This window comes from Pelmatolapia mariae, linkage group LG10_11, assembly GCF_036321145.2.
Source record: "Pelmatolapia mariae isolate MD_Pm_ZW linkage group LG10_11, Pm_UMD_F_2, whole genome shotgun sequence".
NCBI classification, from domain to species: Eukaryota; Metazoa; Chordata; class Actinopteri; order Cichliformes; family Cichlidae; genus Pelmatolapia; species Pelmatolapia mariae.
In genome coordinates this window covers 11,764,837-11,784,639 of record NC_086236.1, presented here as the reverse complement: position 1 = coordinate 11,784,639, position 19,803 = coordinate 11,764,837, and the positions used below count along the sequence as shown (strand labels likewise).

The window sequence follows — 19,803 nt, the reverse complement described above, 5'->3', positions numbered from 1 at the left end:
CTTTCTCATCCCTCCTCTGCCTCCTCCCTGTGTGAAGCTATGGAAACACAGCTGGCTTGTCATTGCTTTAGTTGCACTCTCTGCCCCCCACCCACCCAAAATAGCTCAGAGAGTACAGCCCCTCCGTTTTCAGTTCCTGGTGATAGTTTTGAAGTTGTAGGCACATTTCAAATCAGACTCCAGAATATTGTGTTTTTCTTATTTTGGAAAGGCTCCCTTTTCAGGGGTGCCACCAAGGGGGGGCCAAGGGGGGTGGGGGTGGGGGCACTGGTCACACCCAGAATTTGCTGCCACCCCTGACAAGACTCCTATGTTGGTAATAATTTTAATAAAGGTGAGCGCAAGAGAGAGGAAGACACCCCATGATGAGATGAAACATTAACTTATTTAAAACCGACTATTATGAATTTCAAACTCTAATTTGGTTTTCATATGTAGCCATTTTCAGTGTTATTAACTTTAATTGCGGGAAATAAACTAGGCATATAATTCTTTTCTTTCTCTCGTTTTCCACATTTTTAAAGAATCTATATTAGACAACAGCATAATAAAACTGGAAATTCTGTTTTTTGTTGTGTGCCCCCATACGGCCACCCCAATGAAAAAATTCTGGAGGCGCCCCTGCTCTTTTTTAAAGGCTCCAATTTCCTGTTTGCTTGTGGGGTGTATGGAAGGTAGAAAGCCTCTTTCACACCATCATAGAGAGCTTTTGTGCAGACTTGAACAAACCAAAACAACCTTGTTTAGTCTATAAATATGACACAGTGATGGCAACGAAGTGGGTCTGTGATTATTTGTGTGTGATACTTACAAAGTAACTCATTTTTGACTTTACTGATCATATTTGTACATGGGTGAGTTGCTGTGCCTGCATTTGTAAGACACCTGGTGTGCAGCCGAGGTCAGACGCTCAATAAGAAGAATTAGGTCTCATTTTACATTGTGAAACCAGCTAAACTCCTTTTTCTGTCAGTGTAAAGAAGTTAAACTGCATCTCAGTCCCTGAGATCTTTTAGCATAGGAAAACGAAGTGCAGTTTCAGCAGAGCATCTCAGTTTTTCTACATGATAAAGAAAACATTCTGCAGTAAATCAAAGAAATCTGTCAGAATGACTTTTTAAGCTTAAATTGTAAGAAATAAATGTGCAGTAGCTCACTTTTCAGTCATCTAATTGTTTATTTCTTACTTAATTACTTTTTGGTATAATTAAGAAGCTGTAAATTTTGAGAATACAGTTAGGTCCAAAATTTAGACCCTTGTTTGCATTTCAAATCTTTGCTGGGCTGGATTTGGCCTCAGGGCGTTATGTGTGACACCCCTTGTCTAAAACTCTCACAAGTAGCCATGGAGTAGTCTACAGCTGAGCCAGTTGGTCATGATTAAGTGTACAGACTGATGCTAAAGGATGTAGGTAGTGTCATATCATCCATCCAACTATCTATCATCCATTTTCTTCAGCTTATCCAGTTTAGGGTCTGGATCCTTTTGCAGCTGCTGTAATGTGAAAGGGCATGGTACACCCTGGACAGGACGCCAGTCTATCACAGAGCTAACACAAAGAGACAGGCGGTCATTCATGCTCTCGTTCGCATCTACGGAGAATTTCAAATCCTCCGTTAATCTAACCCAGTGCATGTTTTTGGACTGTTGGAGGAAGCCAAAGTACCCGGGGAGAACATGCAAAGTTCACACAGGAAGATCACAGCTGGTCGGTTGCTTCGAACCCAAGATCTTCTTGCTTTGAGGCAGAAAAAAAATCATCAAGGTGACGGGAGAAAAACCTTCCAAATAACAAACAGCCTAAAAACTGACTCGCTATATTTGAGGTGAGACAGACGCAATAACCAGATTCAAGAAGTACACGAAATCTTCTCAAATCTGTGTCAGAATCCTCACACAATCTCAGGACCTTAACGCGTGTTTCGCTCCAGTGACAACAACCAAATCTTGACCTTAGCTGCTGGCTTGACTTCACTCTGTTGCAGATCAGCGTCAGGTCTCTTCTTCTGCTTATGTTTTACCTATCTCATTGTGTTGTACTACATCACTAATAATAATGTTGAGTTGTTGTGTTTTTCTTTTTACATGAGTCGGGACATGTTCTTGGGTATGAAAGTGTGGTTTCCAGAGATCAGTTTCCCCCTGCATACTCACCTGAGGCTTAGTAGAGATGAACTTGAGATTAAAGAGGGGCTACGAGGCCTTGTGGGGATTTTTTTTGCGAAATTTTGATGAAAACTGAAAATGCAGTTTTTCTATGGGCTCTGCTTTGCAAAGTAGCATGTCCCTTCTTGTGTCAGCATGCCAGATTCAATGTTGTAGGAGTTCGGGGCAAGGAAAAGGTGGTACAACACAAGCAATTGAGCATGTAGCACTGTGGCTTAGCGGCCAGCATGGAGTATGCGTGAGAGAATAGAATAGACTAGCCCTTTGTTGTCATTGTACACGTACAACTAAATTGTAGGTGCTCCACATCAACTGTGCCGAAATAAAATACAAATGGTAAACAGCAAGAATAAATAGCAAACAGGACAGTTATATACAAAAGCAGAGAAATATATACAAAAATAAGAGAAAGAGACATATTGGAGAACAAATAACTAAGAAGTCTTTGTGCTTAAATCAGGTGAATTTTCACAATTGTACTTTACTGGAAGCCTGTCATCTGAATTTTCTGGATGTGCTGTAGGTACTCCTGTCTCCTGTACAGATGTTTGGCTGAGCGGGAAATCTCTCCCACCGCACGTTTAATTCCTCGCCAACCCTCCCTAGTTTTGTGGGTCTTTTACCTCCCTGCCTACCTTTCTCGTTGCCATCCAGACGCCCCGGTGGTAACGGACGACAAATCATGCCTGGGTGATTTACGGTGGTTTGGGCTTCTCCCAGTACACATCGGACATTTATGGGAATTCCAGTCATCGCAAAGCCACAGGCTCCCGAGGGAAAGGTGCAAGTAAAGGAGAGAAAGAGAAGCACAGACTTTTTGGTGGTGACTTTTTGCTCTCTGAGCAAGCATGAACAGAGCAGGGGAGCATATCGGTGTGTGGTCGAAGCCTTGTTCTTGGAGTGCTTGCAGAGAAATGTTTCAAAAGAGGCCGTGTGTTTCAGCAGGAGCTACCGAAGACAGTGGTTTGCTCAGCGCTGACACAGCTCAACAAATTAGGGTTAAGTAAAGGATAACACTGGGATGTTGATTTAAAAAATTGTTGCCCAGGTTGAAGGCCTCCATCCACAGGCCCTGGTACTGTCTAGTCAGCACAGAAATGTCAGCATTTGTCATTTTCCTCTCTTTAGAGGCCTTTGGCTCCCATTCATTCTTTAAAACTGGCCCCACAGCTGAGGGCAGCCTAGGCTAGATGATTTCCAACAGTGTAAATGGTACCAAGTGTTCTGATTTTCTTTATTTTATCAAAATGTCACTGCATCAGAGAGGCTCATTTAACTGTAAATTCAATTCAATTTATTTAGCGCAAAATCACAACAATTGCCTCAAGTTACTTTATATTGTAAAGACCCTACAATAATAGACAGACACCCCAATAATCAGCAAGCACTTGGTGACAGCGGGAAGGAAAAACTCCCTTTAAACAGGAAGAAACCTCTGGCAGAACCAGGTTTAGGGAGGGGCAGTCATCTGCCGTTACCGTGGAAATGCAGAGTCGCATATATATGGTATAGTTAAAGTCATAGAACGAGCCAAATCTGCGTGAGGCTGACAGGAAACTGCATCCTAATTCCAATTTCATATGGAATATACTTTGCTCTGCACGACACCTCAGTTGCATCTTTCTAGAAAGCGAAGTAAGATGGTAAAACGCCTCTCTCTGATACTGAGCGTTTAAGTGCTGTGATGTAAATGACAGAACACTTAAGGGGAATGACATTAAAAGAAAGCCTCCGCATATGCTTTTGTGCAAAGTGCACACACATAATTTAGTATCTGAAACTGCATGTGGGCATATATAGTCTTCTTGCTTCCTGCTTGCTTTCATTGGTACTTTATTTTTCTCTTCGGTGTTGCTCGGGCATCGCTGCACAGCTGACAGTCTGCTCAAAATACGCTTCTGGTGACTTTCGGCGATAAAGACAGCAGGAGGTGAAGACACCAAACATGCGTGACACCAGTAACTGTAAAACTGATATTCTCAGATATTTGCGGCGTCCAATTGGTTCGATGTAGTTTACAGCTAATTACCACTGAACATGGCTAGACATGTTGCTAGACAAGCCTGGCGTCTTCTAGCTGTACTAATATTGCAGTTTGAGCTATATCTTTAGGCTTCAGTAATTAACCCAGCCTACTTTACTACAGGATATTTTATTACCCATAAAGTACCTCAGACTATGCAATTTTCTCCTGGGTTGCTGTTTTAACCGTAATTATTGCAAAATTAGGAAAGTACTCCCGTAAAACAAACCAAAGTAAAAACCAGTTTGACACATGCATCATTTTACAGAGAACTGTGTGCGTTGCATTTTGAAGTTTGATTCAGACATTTTTCATATTTAACATCCTAAGACCTGAACTCTTCCACGGCATGCATTTTTAATTTCTCTTTGATACTTGGGCTGATTGGGACCTGATGAATGTAAAAACAAAGAATTGCCAGATTTTTTTATTTTATTTTTTTACCTAATTTTTGTTTCTAAGAAAAATGAGAGCCACATATGAGGATATTCATATAAAGTTTCGATAGAACAGTAGCAGTATAATGTCCTTGTAAGTGGATATCAGGCCCTTGTAGAGCAAAACTGAGTATTTTGGTCTAAATAACCCAAAATGTGATGTCCACATATGTGGACGCCAGGTCCTAGGAGGTTATGGGAGCATGGTGGCGCGTGTTTGTTAACACTGTTGCATGAAAGCAAGAAGGTCCTGGGTTCAAATCCACCAACTGGCTGGTGGATCTGATGTGAGCATATTTTTTTGTTAGCCCTGTGACAGACTGGCGACCTGTCCCCAACTCTCACCCTATGGCAGTTGGGATAGGCTCAATACCTCCCACACCACCACCACCCCCACTAACCCTCCTGAATTGGATGAGCAGGCCTGGTCATTTATAATGTATGAGTGGAAGAATAGCCATGATTCTTTGCTCTACTGCTGTTCTACACATAAAGTGGGAAATAAACTGACCACCAGTCTCTCCTTTCACCTTCTTGTTCTTCCTCCTGAGTCACATAATAACAGTCATTGTTAAACAGCGGCTGTGAAAACCTTTTTTTCCAGTTTTCAGTCAAGAAATGGAATCAAATCTCAGATCAGCAGCTTTTGAACACACTGACATTTTTGATCAGCCCAGCAATTTGTTGGATTTTTTTTTGCCAGTTTATAAAATATAGTGAGTGAGACATTATTCTGTCATGGTGGGGCAGCATCGAGGTGAATGAAGTGGATAGGAAGTGATGTTTTAGACGAGTGAATTAACCTTTCAAAGCCAAATTTTTGGATGCAGTGTTTTTGAAGGCGAACGCCGCAAACTGCCAGCTGAAGTGAGGTAAATGACACTGATTATCTTGTTGCAGTTGCGTTTGTCAAGTTGCGGGATGTATTTGGCAGCATGTGGACTGTCACTTTTTTGAAGCGGAAGCACTGAAGTGCTGGAAAAACGGGCAGCATAAGAATCAATTTGATATGAGCCAAGCTGTGTTGGATGCACAGAGTTTTTCGCAGTGTCTCCTAAAAGGAAGGTCTTGTGGGGTGTTTCCAGTATTCAGTGATTAGTACAAGAAGCAGTCCAAGGAAAGACAGCCAGTGAACTCTTAACAGGGTCATGGGTGCCTAGTACTCACTGATTGTGGCATAAATTGCTGAAAACCTTAATGCTGGCTAAGATCTGTAGTGTGACTTAATAGTAACTCACATGGACTCGTAGCTGGCTGTGCATCAGAGTTGGACTGTGGTGAAGTGAAAGAAAGTGGCCTGCTCCAATGAATCAGCTTTTCTCTTCCTTCACCAAGCGCACGTCTACTGTTCACCTGGAGAAAAGATGAGTCAATGCACTATGAGAAAGCTCTTCTCGTTCTGCTGAGAAAAGTTGGCCCTGCCACTTTGCACCAGTGTTTAGTACATGTCAGACTCCCTTCACCCCCTTTCAACAGGATAGTGCATCATTCTGCAAAGTTTTAATGAATGTGACAAAGTCTGAGGAGGAGACTTAAAGAACCTATAGCTTGTGTCCTCCTGCCTGATAGCACAGGCCATCTTTAGAGGTCTTTGCTTTGACAAGTCGGAACTGTTTTGGTGGAAGAGGGGCGACCTACATGGTGTAATGCAGGTGGTTTCCATATTAAAACTGCCTATTGTACATTGCTGAGCCCACTTAGCATGAGAAATGGGTATATTTTCTTAATTTTCTGCAAAGCTTTCAAACATAAATACCCGGCAGAAAATTTCTCAGCATTTACTATTGGTTTCTAAACCACAGGTTGGCCTGTGGTTTAGACATCTGTTGAAGAGAAACTGAATTTGTGAGACTTCCTTTCACAGTGTCAGACTGACTATTATGCCAGTTATAAACTGGCGTGCTAGGCAAACACTGGATCAGTAACGCAAAGGGAGAAAATGGGTGAAAATAAGTGTTAGAGTGGAAAAATCAAAAGATTAGAATAGGGTAAGGAGATGGAAGGTGAGGGAACAGTCAGATGAGTCATAAAAAACAGTTGCAACAGAATAGATACATGACAACAGAAGGGAAACTGAGGAAGTTTTTATGATACAGAAAGTGGGAGAGAGAGCCAGAGAGATGCACTCGTTGATAAGAACGTTTTTATGAGGTATAGATGGGTTATTGAAGAGGTGACACAGAAGGCAGGAAGGGGAAAGTAAGAGACAAAGTTACTGGAAGGTTATACAAGAAGGTCCTTCACAGAGGTGGGAGGGGGAAGATATGGGTTTTTTACATTGAGAAAGTCAGGTAGGCAATGTTAGACAGATATGTGTGGATACATAAAGAAAACCTCAGATGAAGTTTTTGTGTAATTTTGTGACGTGAACTTTCACGCCAGAATAGGGAGAAAACATCTCACAATGATAAATGCCCCTAGAGGATATAAAATAGTGCTGTCTGAATGCAAAAGATATGGCACAAAAGTTCCTATTTAGAAGATTTTACTTGAACCTTTTTATCCACAGTAATGTGCACATCAAATTAAATTAGATCTTGCTTACGTGTTGGTGTGTTGCTTCAGGTACTGGTGACAAAATGCAATTTGACGTAAGTCCACTTTGAATTGCCCAATAACTGTTTGTTGTCAGATGACAATAAGGTTCATCCTAGCTTATCTGTTGCTGCAACAACAGATGAGCCAGGATGAACCCTTTGCTGAAGCACCATGTGTTCAATGCGGTGTTTGCATTTAAATGAGAAGGAGTGAAGTGTGTAAGGTGTCCAAGAAAAACCTGTTGATTCACTGGTCAACTTGGGTATATAAACGTAGCACTAAAAGTACGAAATTTTGTCTTTGGTCTTTATATCATTGTTATAACAATTCCTCTTGGCAAAAACTCTTATACTGCTGATAAGCTTGTTTATTTCTCCCTAACTGGTGACACATTTGTAAGGAAAATACATTTATTTATTGGTTTTACAAACTGTAACAGCCTGGCACCTCTTCCTCGTGCTGGTCACCAGCTTGGTCACACATTGTGGGATGGCATCTCACTCTTCAACCAGCATTTGTCACAAGTCAGCCAGTGTGGTTGTGTTGGTCACAGAAAAAGCAGACAATAGTTCAAATTGTTAAGATAGCAAGCATCCTTGTTGCCCTACTGTTACCCTTTCTAGCTTTTTAAAGATTAACAGTGACTTTGTCTTCATGCTGGATGTTGTCTTTTGTCTGTGATTGTCTCTGTGTGCAGAGCTGCACCTACACAGGGCAGCGAGCCGTCCGTCCCGCACAGCTGTCGTCCTCGTGGGTGGATGCTGGCTGGTTGCAGCTGCCGGGCCTATTGAATTTTCTGGCAGAAACCTTTCATCAGTGTTTAATCAACGTATTTTAACAGGACACTAAATGTGGAAAGGAACTGACTGGCATTTGTGTAACACTTTTGTGGGAGGAAGCTGAGGAAGTACCTGGAGGAAACCCTTGCAGGCAAAGAGGAGAACATGCAGTCTCCACACAGAAAGGCCTGACCCAGAGTTTGAACCAGGAACCTTCTTGCTGTGAGGCTGCCCCATTATGTAACCTGAATTCAAGCCCCTTGAGGCAAGTGTTGTTGTGATTTGACGCTACAGAAATAAAATAAAATTGAACTGTTTTGACACACAGACCCGAGAGGCCACCCTGCTCCTTTAAATTAATTTAACCGTGGTTTGACTTGGGTAATCATTGGGTTTCATTTCCTTTAGAGCAGGGCGATATGACCAAAAATATTTATCACGATATACATTTGAAAATTTGCGATAACGATATAACTGACGATATAATTGACACTAGACAAAATACTTTACAACTCCACAACTTTATTAGTGCAAAAAACCCCATCAATGTATTTTCACTTAAACAAGCAGCTGTTTTTTATGTGCATTAAAGTTATATAAAAAACTGTGCAAATGCAAATTCCTTGCTGACAGTTTAACCAAAAGGCATTTCCAGTGGAAATTGGCCGACATATCCTCAGCATAACCATGTATAATATCCACAAAACTTAAACAGAGGTTATATACACACAATACCTGTGTTATATGCAGTGTTGGGAAGGTTACTTTTAAAATGTATTCCATTACAGAATACTGAATACATGCCCCAAAATGTATTCTGTAACGTATTCCGTTACGTTACTCAATGAGGGTAACGTATTCTGAATACTTTGGATTACTTAATATATTATCATGCTGTTTACAACCACATGAATGTACTATTGCTGTGATTTATTACTGTTACTGAAGGTCTGCGGCTCCGAACCGTAGTAAAGGGACCTCTGGCTAATACGTCGGGTTCGTGTCGGGCTCGTAGCTGAAAACTAGCTTTACTTTGTTGTCTGGGCCAACTTTGCTTGCCAGAGACAGAGAGAGGCGTTGAAAGGCTGCTCCAACGGAACTTATTGTTTCGGAGGAAAACACGAACACAGTGTACAGTTGAGTCTTAATAGCTTACTTACAAATGGGCTCATCAGGCACTCTTCTTGGCTGCAGTGGTTATTATTATATTTACATGCTTCCATCTCCCGTTTTTGCTCCGTGACAGCTCGGACTTTTCCTTTCTCTCCCTCCCTCGCTCACAGACACATAACGTGTATGGCAGTCCATTCTCGCTGCAGCACGGACTACACTGCCCATGATGCTACATTCTTTAGGGCCATGCCTGTAGCATTCTGCCTTTTAGCTTAGCACAACAACAAAAAAGCGCTCTCTCACCCAGGAAACACGCAGAGAGAGAGCGCGTCACCCTGTAACCATGGCAACCGTAACGCTGCCGCCTGGAACAACAGAGCGTAGCTGTCAAACAAACCCAAACAGTCCTGACCCGCGACAATATGAAACAGGAAAGTACCGCCGTGTAATCCATTTATTTCAACAAAGTAACTGTATTCCGAATACCACCTTTTTAAACGGTAACTGTAACGGAATACAGTTACTCATATTTTGTATTCTAAATACGTAACGGTGGTACATGTATTCCGTTACTCCCCAACACTGGTTATATGTTGTACGTATCACTCTGCGAGGCTCCTGCCTACGATAGCCGTAATGCTCCGACAATCCATCAAGCGGTGTGGGTTCGTAGCTTAGCAAAGTCGTACTAAAACATTTGACAGATTTTCGAGCGCCGTGTACCACATAAAATCGTTTCGAGGTCAGTAAACACAACCAGAATTCATACATAAGGCACACGGGATTATAAGGGGCACTGTCGATTTTCAGAAAAATCAAAGGATTAATTTTAAGTGTGCCGTATTTTCCAAACAACACGGTAATAACGACGGCCCGCTAGCATGCTCTACCAAAAATAGTGCTTTGTTGTGTATCTGACGGACGAAAGCTAAACCAGTTCCACACCACTGAAGTTGCAGCATTTTTACAAACCAATTCGGGTTCATCCGTTTCATTTAACGATCCACTTTCGCTCTTCTCATTCTGCGTTGTCGCCATGTGTGTATGTAAACATAGGCACTGCGCATGCGCGTTTTGCCCATATTCTATCGCGATATTTCATTTTCCTATCGTTGCCCAAAATTACACCGGTATTACCGTGAACGGTATGATATAGCCCAGCCCTAATTTCCTTACACCTAAGCAATCCCCTAATGATCACGAGCCTGTTGAACCAGGTTTCTAAAGTTCCACTTGTGGCTCTTTATTCTTTATTAAGTTTCTTTAAGGTGACAGTCACGAATGACTTGAATATACAGTCTCATGTCATATCAGCAACTATACTTGCAACATCGTCACATTTCGTCAGTCTCTGCCCCAAAGCGTCAGACGACAAGGGTCTTTTTATCCAGACTGATGTAAACACAGCGCAACTTAACTCGCATCTGCAGGGGATACTCCCACAGTTACCTGCAATGACATCAACAAACCCGACTGTGCCAGAAGAACCGCCGAGACAACAGGAACTCTGAAATTAAACGGGCACAGAGCAGTCTGTGTATGAGTGACGGAGCTGTGTGTGTCTGTGTGTTTAACTGGGTGAATAAACACAGCCTTCCCCTGACCCGGGACACTGAAAGCTCTCCTTGTGGATCCAATAAAGGCCCCTCCTAACTGAGCTTAAGGGCCTGTGGACTGGGAGGGAGGCAGGCAGATGCTGAAAAACTGGTAGTGACTCAAGTTTTAGTGAGTGAGTTTTTCTCCTCTATGTAGTTTGTGGTTGTTGGTTTCAGTTTAGCCTTATATATATGCTACTGCAGGTGGGTAAAGCCTGAGAAATGGCACCAGGGTAAAGTTAGCGCTTTGAAAAAAAAAATGCAGAGTAGTGTAATAATGAAAGCAATTTATGACACTGTTTCATCTAAATAGGGATATGATGAAATACTAGAACAACACAGAATTTTCAAAGGTTTTTCACTGAGTTTCATAAGGCTATGTTAGTTTCAACCCCCCCCCCCCCCATGACAAAAATACTAATTGTTACATAAATGTATCTGAAATGCTGCTTTCACCCTTTTCTGGTCAGCTGTGTTTACTCACTTAATCCTTCTAAGAAACTAATCTAGCCATAGCCTGTGTTTACTGCCTTAATCACTCTGTAATCCCACGTTTCACTTTACACATTCATTATAAGCTTGTGTTGAAACAGAACCACTTGTAATACTAAGTCCCTAATAGCTTGGCTGTTTAAAGCCTGTTTTGAAGTCCCTCATTCACACAGCAGTTGACAACAACAGCAGGGCTTTGTCCCGCTGGGTATTGTTTGAATGTAAACACGTCAGCTTTTCCTGTGGGTGCCACCAACCATACCAACCACACCGCCCACAAGCCCAAGGTTCCCAGCATATGCGAATGCAATGCATAGCGCAAACGGTATAGCACGTCACTGCTGCTGTGCTTGTGTGTGTGCGTGTGTGTGTGTGTAAGCGGTGGGAAGCGTAACTACATTCCACACAGGACAGCAGGCGTGAACAGGCAGATATCGTCAGCTCTGTGCTGTTGGGTTTGTAGGGAATGCAGATCAAGGCTACAGAGGGAGTCATATTGCATAGTTTAGCTGACGGGGTTACCTTCACATGCTCAGCATGCATGAGTTGATCATTTGCTGTGTTGCTCTGCCAAAAGCTGGTGTGCAATGCCTAATTGCAAAATGATTATTACTAAACTTGGTAGATATTAAAAAAAAAAGGTGGGGCATGGGGTTAAGGGCTTAAATTCTTAAATATAAAAATATCCCCGGGATGACAGAGTGTCCTGGAATGCACTTTGCTTGTTAATGCTATGTTAGCCATCTTGTTGGTGCAGTTATTGAGAGTGACCTGCCACTAATGCGTGACAGCTTTATTTGTGATAATGAGCAGTAAGGAGATGCTCCTGTGACCATGGGGTAACCACGTACTAAAGCAGGAAGTAGCTATGCTTTACGGAATGAAAAAAAGAAAAGTAGATTAATAAGATTTTATTAATCTGCTTAATATTTTCACTATCAACATTTGTTTACTTATGCCTGTTAATGATCTGTAATAGAGATGCATTGATTTTTCTCCTTTGTAAACATTAGGCTACTTTCTGGATAATTTAGACTTTAAAATGACTCACGTTTATTTCCAGTTAACCGACTAATTTTAGCATGAAGGGTGTGGTACTCGGAGGTACCAGAAATCTGTCAGACTTGGTGCTTTACTGTTTTGGTTTTCTTTCTCTCTGAGCAAAAGCAGGCCAAGAAGCAGCCTGTGTAGGAACCTGTTGCCGCAGTACTCTTATTAAAGCAGTTTTATGAGCTTGCAAAACTGGTCTGGAATGTGTGTTAGAAAAGGAAATCAGCAGAGACTTACAGCTGTATGTTTGCGTACGAGTCTGCCTTACTGATCATGCCCAGTCAGGATCTGGGTCACGAGTGTTTCTTTGCAGTGTAATGATTTGTGGCAAAGTTAAATTGTTCTACCCTGAAGTATTTTCTTTACTTGACAGACTTTGTATCTTAGGTCTGTTGGCAGCATGTAGCTGTTTTCCTTGACAATAAAACAATCCAATAAAATTCAGTTTACAGGCGTACCAATCAGAATATCATAGCAAAGCAATTCTCCTTGCATCCCTGTAGTGCTGTAGGTGCCAGTACTGCAAATAACAATAACTTTCTTTTGGAATTCACCTTCAGATTGTTTTCTCAATCAACTGTATTTCATCTTTAAATATGGCCATGACTTAAACTGTACTAAATTTCATCCATCCAACCATCCTACATGTCCTAGACCTGACCTGGGACCTACTCCCAGTGGGACATGCTCAAAACACCTCACTTGGGAGATGTCCAGAAGGCATCCTAGTTGGATGCCCAAACCATCTCAACTAGCTTTTTTTAATCTGGAGTAGTATCTCTACACTTAACCCATCCGAAATGATCAAGCTCCTCTCCTGTCTCTAAGAGAGACGCCAGATGCCCTTTGGAGGAAACTCATTTCTGCCACTTGTGTCTGGCATCTCGTTCTTTACTTCACTACCCAGAGCCACAGGTGAGGGTAGGAATGTAGATCATTCGGTGAATCGACAGCTCTCCCTTTAGCATCCGGATCACTGAAGATGCCACGCCAATCATCTTGTCAATCTTCCACTCCATTCTGCCCTCAATCGTGGACAAGACCCTGAGATACTTCCATCTTCCTATTGCTAATTTTCCTATTGCCCCGACTGCTGCCTGATCCACAAAACACCAAATCCCTATGACCCATCCCGTGAGAGGTGGATCCACAGGTGGTCGGGCCCGTGTAATTCTTTTGGGCTGCACCCTACCCTGAGTAGTGTAGCCATGTCCCTTGATTATTATTTATGTACTGATCTATTCCATCATAGGGGTTTTTATACATTTCTCTTGGTCTGACCATCCACCCAGAACCAATTTGAGTTGGGGGCACCCTACCAGGGGCAAACAGCATAACTCCTGGGATGATGGCGGCACATAAACCCCTCCCCATCAACACCACAATAATGTAATGATTCATGGAGGGTCACTCCTTTTTATGGAAACTGTTTCTCGTCGCAGCAATTACTTTATGTTCTTCTTCTTCTTCTATTTCTAGTTTGGGGAATCCCAGCTAAGTTTTTGCAGTGAAAATGCCAAATGTGAGCGTAGCTTAAAACTGGAATGAGGCTGGACAGAACACCAGTGTACACAAATACCCTTCTGGCAGTTCTGCCAACAGAGAGCCGGCTGATGTCAGCAGCTCTCCTTTCTGTAGGCTGACTGCGCCTGGCATGCAGGAAACCCTGTAGACTATATTTTGTAAAGCCTGACATTATACTCTGCAAAAATGATCCTTTCTCCTCCCAGTACAAAGAGGCATTAAGGCTTAAAGAACTGGCAGAATCTGGCTGAGATTTCCCATTTATGTCAAATCAACTTTGACTTACTGGACATTTAAAACTCCCTCTCCCCTGTCAGCTCAAAGTTTCCTGACATCCATTATGCTTCTCTGCATAAAGATCGAATGCATTTGCTTTAAGTAGAGAAGGCGAGGCCTCTAATGAGATGGAGAATTTTTGTTGCAGTGCTCCTTTTGTTTTTTCCTATTGATTTAATTATTTATTTTTTACGTATCTTTGGTTTATTTCCAAAAATATATCTTATTGATAAACGGCTAGGCAAATGTTTTGCGTTTTTATTGGTCTTCCAAATCTAGTGAACTAAATCTTAAGATTCCCTGTCACCAGCTCTCTAGGGGGAGTAAAATTGATGACCAAGTGGAAACAGGTGAAAGCTAAAGCATGGTCTTTTAATGAATGACAGTTTTCACCATAACGAAAATTGCAGAACTAAGCACCACGCGAAGCCAAGAAATAAACAAGAGTCCTAACTTTTGATGTCTGTGGGAGTATCATAGCTGCGGCCCACGAGGTAGAGCGGATAGCCAGTGGTTAGATCCCCACGTCCAAGTATCCTTGGGAAAGATACTGAACTGGAGTGTGAGTGTGTGTGACTTAAAAAACAAAAACAAAACAAAAATGTCTGTTTGTAAATGAGTGAATGAGGCTTGTAGTAAAAAAGTGCTGTTAGAGTTCAAATATAAGTACCAGTTCATGATTACAGGTTAGTAATTTAAAGAAAAAAGCACATAACTCTCTTAAAACTTAATATTTCTGAAAGAAAATAAAGCGACCTACACACATGTAGGAAGTGGAAGAGAAATTAAGCAACTAACAGCGTGTGTACTTAAAGCCACAAAATTTTAACGTACCAGTAGAGTACAACAGTCACATTTCAATGTTTCAAGCCAACACTAACAAGGTTTATGGTACCGAGAGGCATGACGGCAGACTGTTCAGTCAAAATCAGCTGACCGACTTCTTTGCTGCCCATTTAAGCGTGTGGTGTGATGGATGATGCCGCTCGTTTGGAGCAGGGACTAGAGCACCAGTCCGTCCACCAGGCATCACCAACAACACGAGGAAAACAAGCTGCAGTAATTCTGACCGATGTGGAGAGCAGACGAGGAATTTCATTTGCTGAAATGCTTTGGGTAATCGTCAGCAGCCATCTCTTGATACGCTAGCTTTCCGTTAGCTTTTAAAAATTGATCTTAATACAAAAATAGTTCCTGCCAGATGGAAATGCAAATCTTGGCCAGGGTATCCACTGGCTGCACTGGAAGCCCTTGAAAACGTGGATCTTGCCCCCAGAGGCAAAGTCATGAGACTGGTGGATGGGTTCCCAGACTGACTCAGAGTATGCACTTTAATCAGCCTTTTTGCGGGACCAGAACATGCAGCTTTGATGCTTGCGGTGTTGGACCGCTTGAATATGGAGCCGCAGATGGCTAGAAGATGCAGACATCGTCCCCCATATCACAGCAGTCTCTGGACGCGTACAGCCACAAATTGTAAAGCACCACTCCAGCATTATTAAAACAGGCTCCCTGCAGTTATTAACACATCACAACACAAATCTAATTATTGATCTGCCCACTTTAGTCATCTGTACTTTGCAGCATTGCCTGAATCTACATCACTCTCTCCCAGCTAACACTGAGAGATCAGTTTCAATCGGACACAATTCATAAAGGACTCTGAGGGAAACAAATGGCTATTTCCAGCCCATGTGCCCATGTTTGTCACCCAGTAAACAATGGGTGACAAAAACGCAAAGTAGTAAATGTCACAGCCTGTTGCATTTTTGACCTCTTTTTGTCTTTTTTTTTTTTTGTAATGTTTGTTGCCACAGCAATAAAGCATGTTCCCCTTGTGTGGTGGACTCTGTAAAGCACACCCATTTTGCTGGTTTCAAGCACCCTGCCCTGTAAATTCCTCGGAGACTGGGCTGTAGTCAACAGCAGAAGCATTCCTTGCAGTAGCCAGGCAGTGCAGATACACGAGGGAATTAAAAGTGTATCTGCGGCTTTTGTTTTGCCCGTGAACACAAAATAGCCGATCCAAGGTTAGTGCACGCATTATCTCTAGAGGTCTGAGCTGTTGACAGTGAGCTATGCAGTCTGCTGAGATGAGTCAGGGCTTTTTGAAGACTGAAGATTAGAAATGCAATCTCACGAAGTGATATACAGCCACGAACAATTCAGATCTACTAAATAAAACTCCAGTAGCTCCCAGACTAACTATTTTCAGATTTGCGTCAGTACACTGTGTGCAGCCATTGAGTCTCTTCACCGTTTCATGAGGCATGAAGAATATAGAGTAACCAAATATCTGTTACTTAGGTGACACAAAGTAACCAGTAAATGCTGCAAAAATAAAAAGTAGCCATCTTTTTTCTTGCATGGTCGTGGTATATGCTAAAATTCCTAGAAACTGAATCATGTGTGAGTAACGAGTCAGTGGGACAGAAATGCTTTCACTTAGTTTGAGTCCTTTTTTTCCCCCCTCAGGGTTTTTTTTTTTTTCTTTCATGGATTTTCTTTTATTTTTTTAGAGTCACTTTATGGTTCTTGGCAGAGTGTTCAGGCAGAATGTTATACAAGGAGGCACACCTGCTCCACGTCCTTCCAGATGTTGTATATCATTTTTAACTTCTTCAGGCTGGGACTATAGTAATATGTGGTCTCGCTAAGAGTCCAGCTCTATTACTGTTGTTCTTATTTAGTGGCCTCATTGTAGAGTGTTAGCACCCCGTGACCTGTTTCTCACCTTGCAACACAGCATACAAAAAGCAAAGAACGCAAACAGCTTTTTGGATGTTTAACATCCTCATTTGGTGGAAGCTAAAAAAGAAAATCTGGACTTGAACCCTTACTAAAGTTGTCAAAATAATCTTTGTTTATCATAGACTTGGTGTCTTTGTGTAGCCCTTCAGGTTATCCACTGTTTGAATCAAGCCCTCAAAGCCTGCTTTCTTCTGATTGGCTTTCCCTCATAAACAGAAGGTTTAAACAGCAGTCGTGGAGCGAGCAAATGCCTCGTAAATAATTACTCTTTGAGTCCAAAACCAACGATCGTTATTACAGCGACTACTTAGATCTTTTATACTAGAGATGCATTATCCGTTCCCCAAAGGGATTTGGGGGTTTGACACTGCTTATCAAGTATTACCAACACTGCTAATTTACTGCCCTAAATTAACAGTATTGGTAATTACCAAAGTCATTTTTTTGTTTTCTGTAATGGTAATAAAATATTTGCATTTTCTTGTTTTTATCACCGGTGGTCTAATAAATTTGTCAAGCACTCTATATGAGAGAAAACAAGGAAAAGCATCACTTAGTCCCCTTTAACCAACATAGTTACAAGCAAACAGCAGATTTTTATATTGGCAGCAATGTTGAGATTTTCTGTACAGACCTTTGAAAACCTTTTTTGTATTTGTGTTTCAATCTCCTCTAGATCAGTTACAATATTGGGAGTTTTTTTGTATTGTATAATTAAGAATAATAGAAATGTTTCCACCAAAAGGGCGGCTGAACAGTAGAGTTTGGTAATTTGTGGTTGTTTCTGCCGTGCCCTGGAGTTTTCTTCCCATTTAAGAAGAAAAAGAAAAAAAGAAAGTCATATTCATGTAACACAAAATGTTTAGAAATCCATCAGCCTTGAGGATCACAAGAAGTATTTCCTGCCCAGCTGTAATTAGCAGATTCTGATAGTCGGCATGAACTGTCTCTTCCCATACATTTGAGATGGACTGGCTGCCAGCCGTTCCTATTGAGTGGGATGAAGTCTGGAGTGCTGACAGAAGCGGTGTTGTGGGAGGCCTCTTTTTTGGCAGATCCCACTGTGGAAACATTGAGTCACTGTCCACATCACAACACAAACCCCAGGCTGCTGACTGTCTGCCCTCTCCCCTCTGCTTCCCATTCAGCCCTCTGACCCAAACCTCTGCCTTCATTCTAAACAAAATCGGGATGCTAATTTTTCAGCATCACGTTTCACAGACTTAAAACAAATACAGATCAATGAGTCCTTGAAGTGTTGTAAGCAGCAGTGGGTTTGTGTTGTACCCCTCTTTTCCTACATCTCAAATATGTTAGATTGGTTGTTACCAAGTCGTGTGCGTGTGTTTCTTGAGCCAGAGCTACTTTCTTCTGGGGTTCATATGACATAGATTGTTACTGCAATAAACCGCAGAAAAAAACTATGAATGAATTGTTCATTTACAGCATCTGTACATTGCACGCACTCATTCCCACTAAAAAAGTGAAAGGGAACTTCAGTGTGTTTACCCAGCGGCTGGATGGTGGGATTACGAGAGTGCGACGCATCAAAGGCCACGTTCGACGGTAAGGGGGATAATGGGGAGGGAGGATGAGTCACTTTCTTGTGTGGTGGAAACCACAACTAACCACCAGTTAACGCGAGTCAAGAGGACGTCATTCATCGGGTGAAGCTGATGCTAACATGGTGAGCTTTGGAAACCAAACATCACTTTGAAGAGGAACTCGTCCCACTTCAAAAGAGCTCTGGATCCAGACCACAGGCAACAATAGCATTTGTAGGATTGTGTGGCTGTATCTGATAAAGTCACGGAGGCAGGATATATGCTAGTGAAGCGGTGAGCCTCTTGCAGAAAAACTGCAGGTATGAGGTCTAGGTGGGTGCTGGGAAATGTTAAAGAAACAGATGACACAGGGGCTGTCCTGTCGTGGCTGGGAATTTCGGCTTGGCCGCTGTTGTGCATGAAAACATTTGAAAACCACTTCACAAAGACGTTTTTCTCCTCACACGGTCTCCTCTTTGTCTTTAACACGGGCCGTGCACACCAGGTGCAACTGCTCACCTGATATTTTAATATTCAAAGTAGAGATTTGGCCACTCTGAAGATATCGGGAATCGGGCAGTGCTTCTGTTAAGTGAAAGCAAAAGACACGAGCTACAAGGGCTTATACCGACAACATTCCTGCTTTCCCCTTCTTTAAAGGCATTAAAAGAATGAAGCCGGGCCGGAACAACACTGGCCGTCACTCAGGTCTTTGTGCGCTTGTTCTCACAGTCACTTATATTAGAATACCAGTTGATTGAATACAGTGGTTGAGGGATGTTTTAAAGATATGTTGCAGGAATATAAGCTCATATAAATCTTGTCTTTACAATTTCTGCAAGTTTGCGCAGCGACTGAAATTCGACTTCCTGAAAGTGCAGCCCACATGGAATTCGGCAGTAACGCACCTGGAGATGAGACTCCAGCAAGCGTTTGAGCAACATGCGATTAAGAAGAGGGAGTTGATGCAATAGTTTGTAAACCAGACCACTTACACATCATGGTGTGCCGGGTACGCTACACTGCACTTGCAGAGGCTTGTGAGGACAAGTCGAAAGTGATGATAAAATGTAAGCAAACATAATGACGCGTGGTTTGGTTTGGTTCGTTTATTGTGTGTTGCTTAACCCATGTGTCTCAATCTGATGGTTCAACTATTATTGTGACTCATGCAGTTTTTACTCAATTTCTTGTGTGACAAATCCCAAAATTTCTACTCTTGTGAAGCTTTAAATGGGAAGTTTTTTGTCTTTCTTTTCTTTTGTTGTTGTTGTTGTTTTTTTGGAATCGTCACCTGTTCACGTCACCTTTGCCTCGATTATCTTGCCAGCCTTTCACTTCCAGTAAGTGTTTTCAGTCACCTGCAAAATTATTCACCAAGTCATTGTCTGACTTACTTGCTCGGTCACCTCCTTTGCTGACACGTTTGAAAAAGAATGCAGGGTGCTCACCTCTGGAATGCTGGGAATGTGAAAGCTTGGGTTCGCTGAACTTCCCATCTGCCTCACGAGCAC

The 19,803-nt window shown here is 42.1% G+C and overlaps 1 protein-coding gene across 1 annotated transcript in view; it reads left to right on the top strand.

The window, feature by feature from the left end:
• Window positions 1-19,803, top strand: part of rapgef6 (Rap guanine nucleotide exchange factor (GEF) 6) — a 140,092-nt gene that overhangs the window by 877 nt on the left and 119,412 nt on the right. The gene's annotated exons all lie outside the window — the stretch shown is intronic.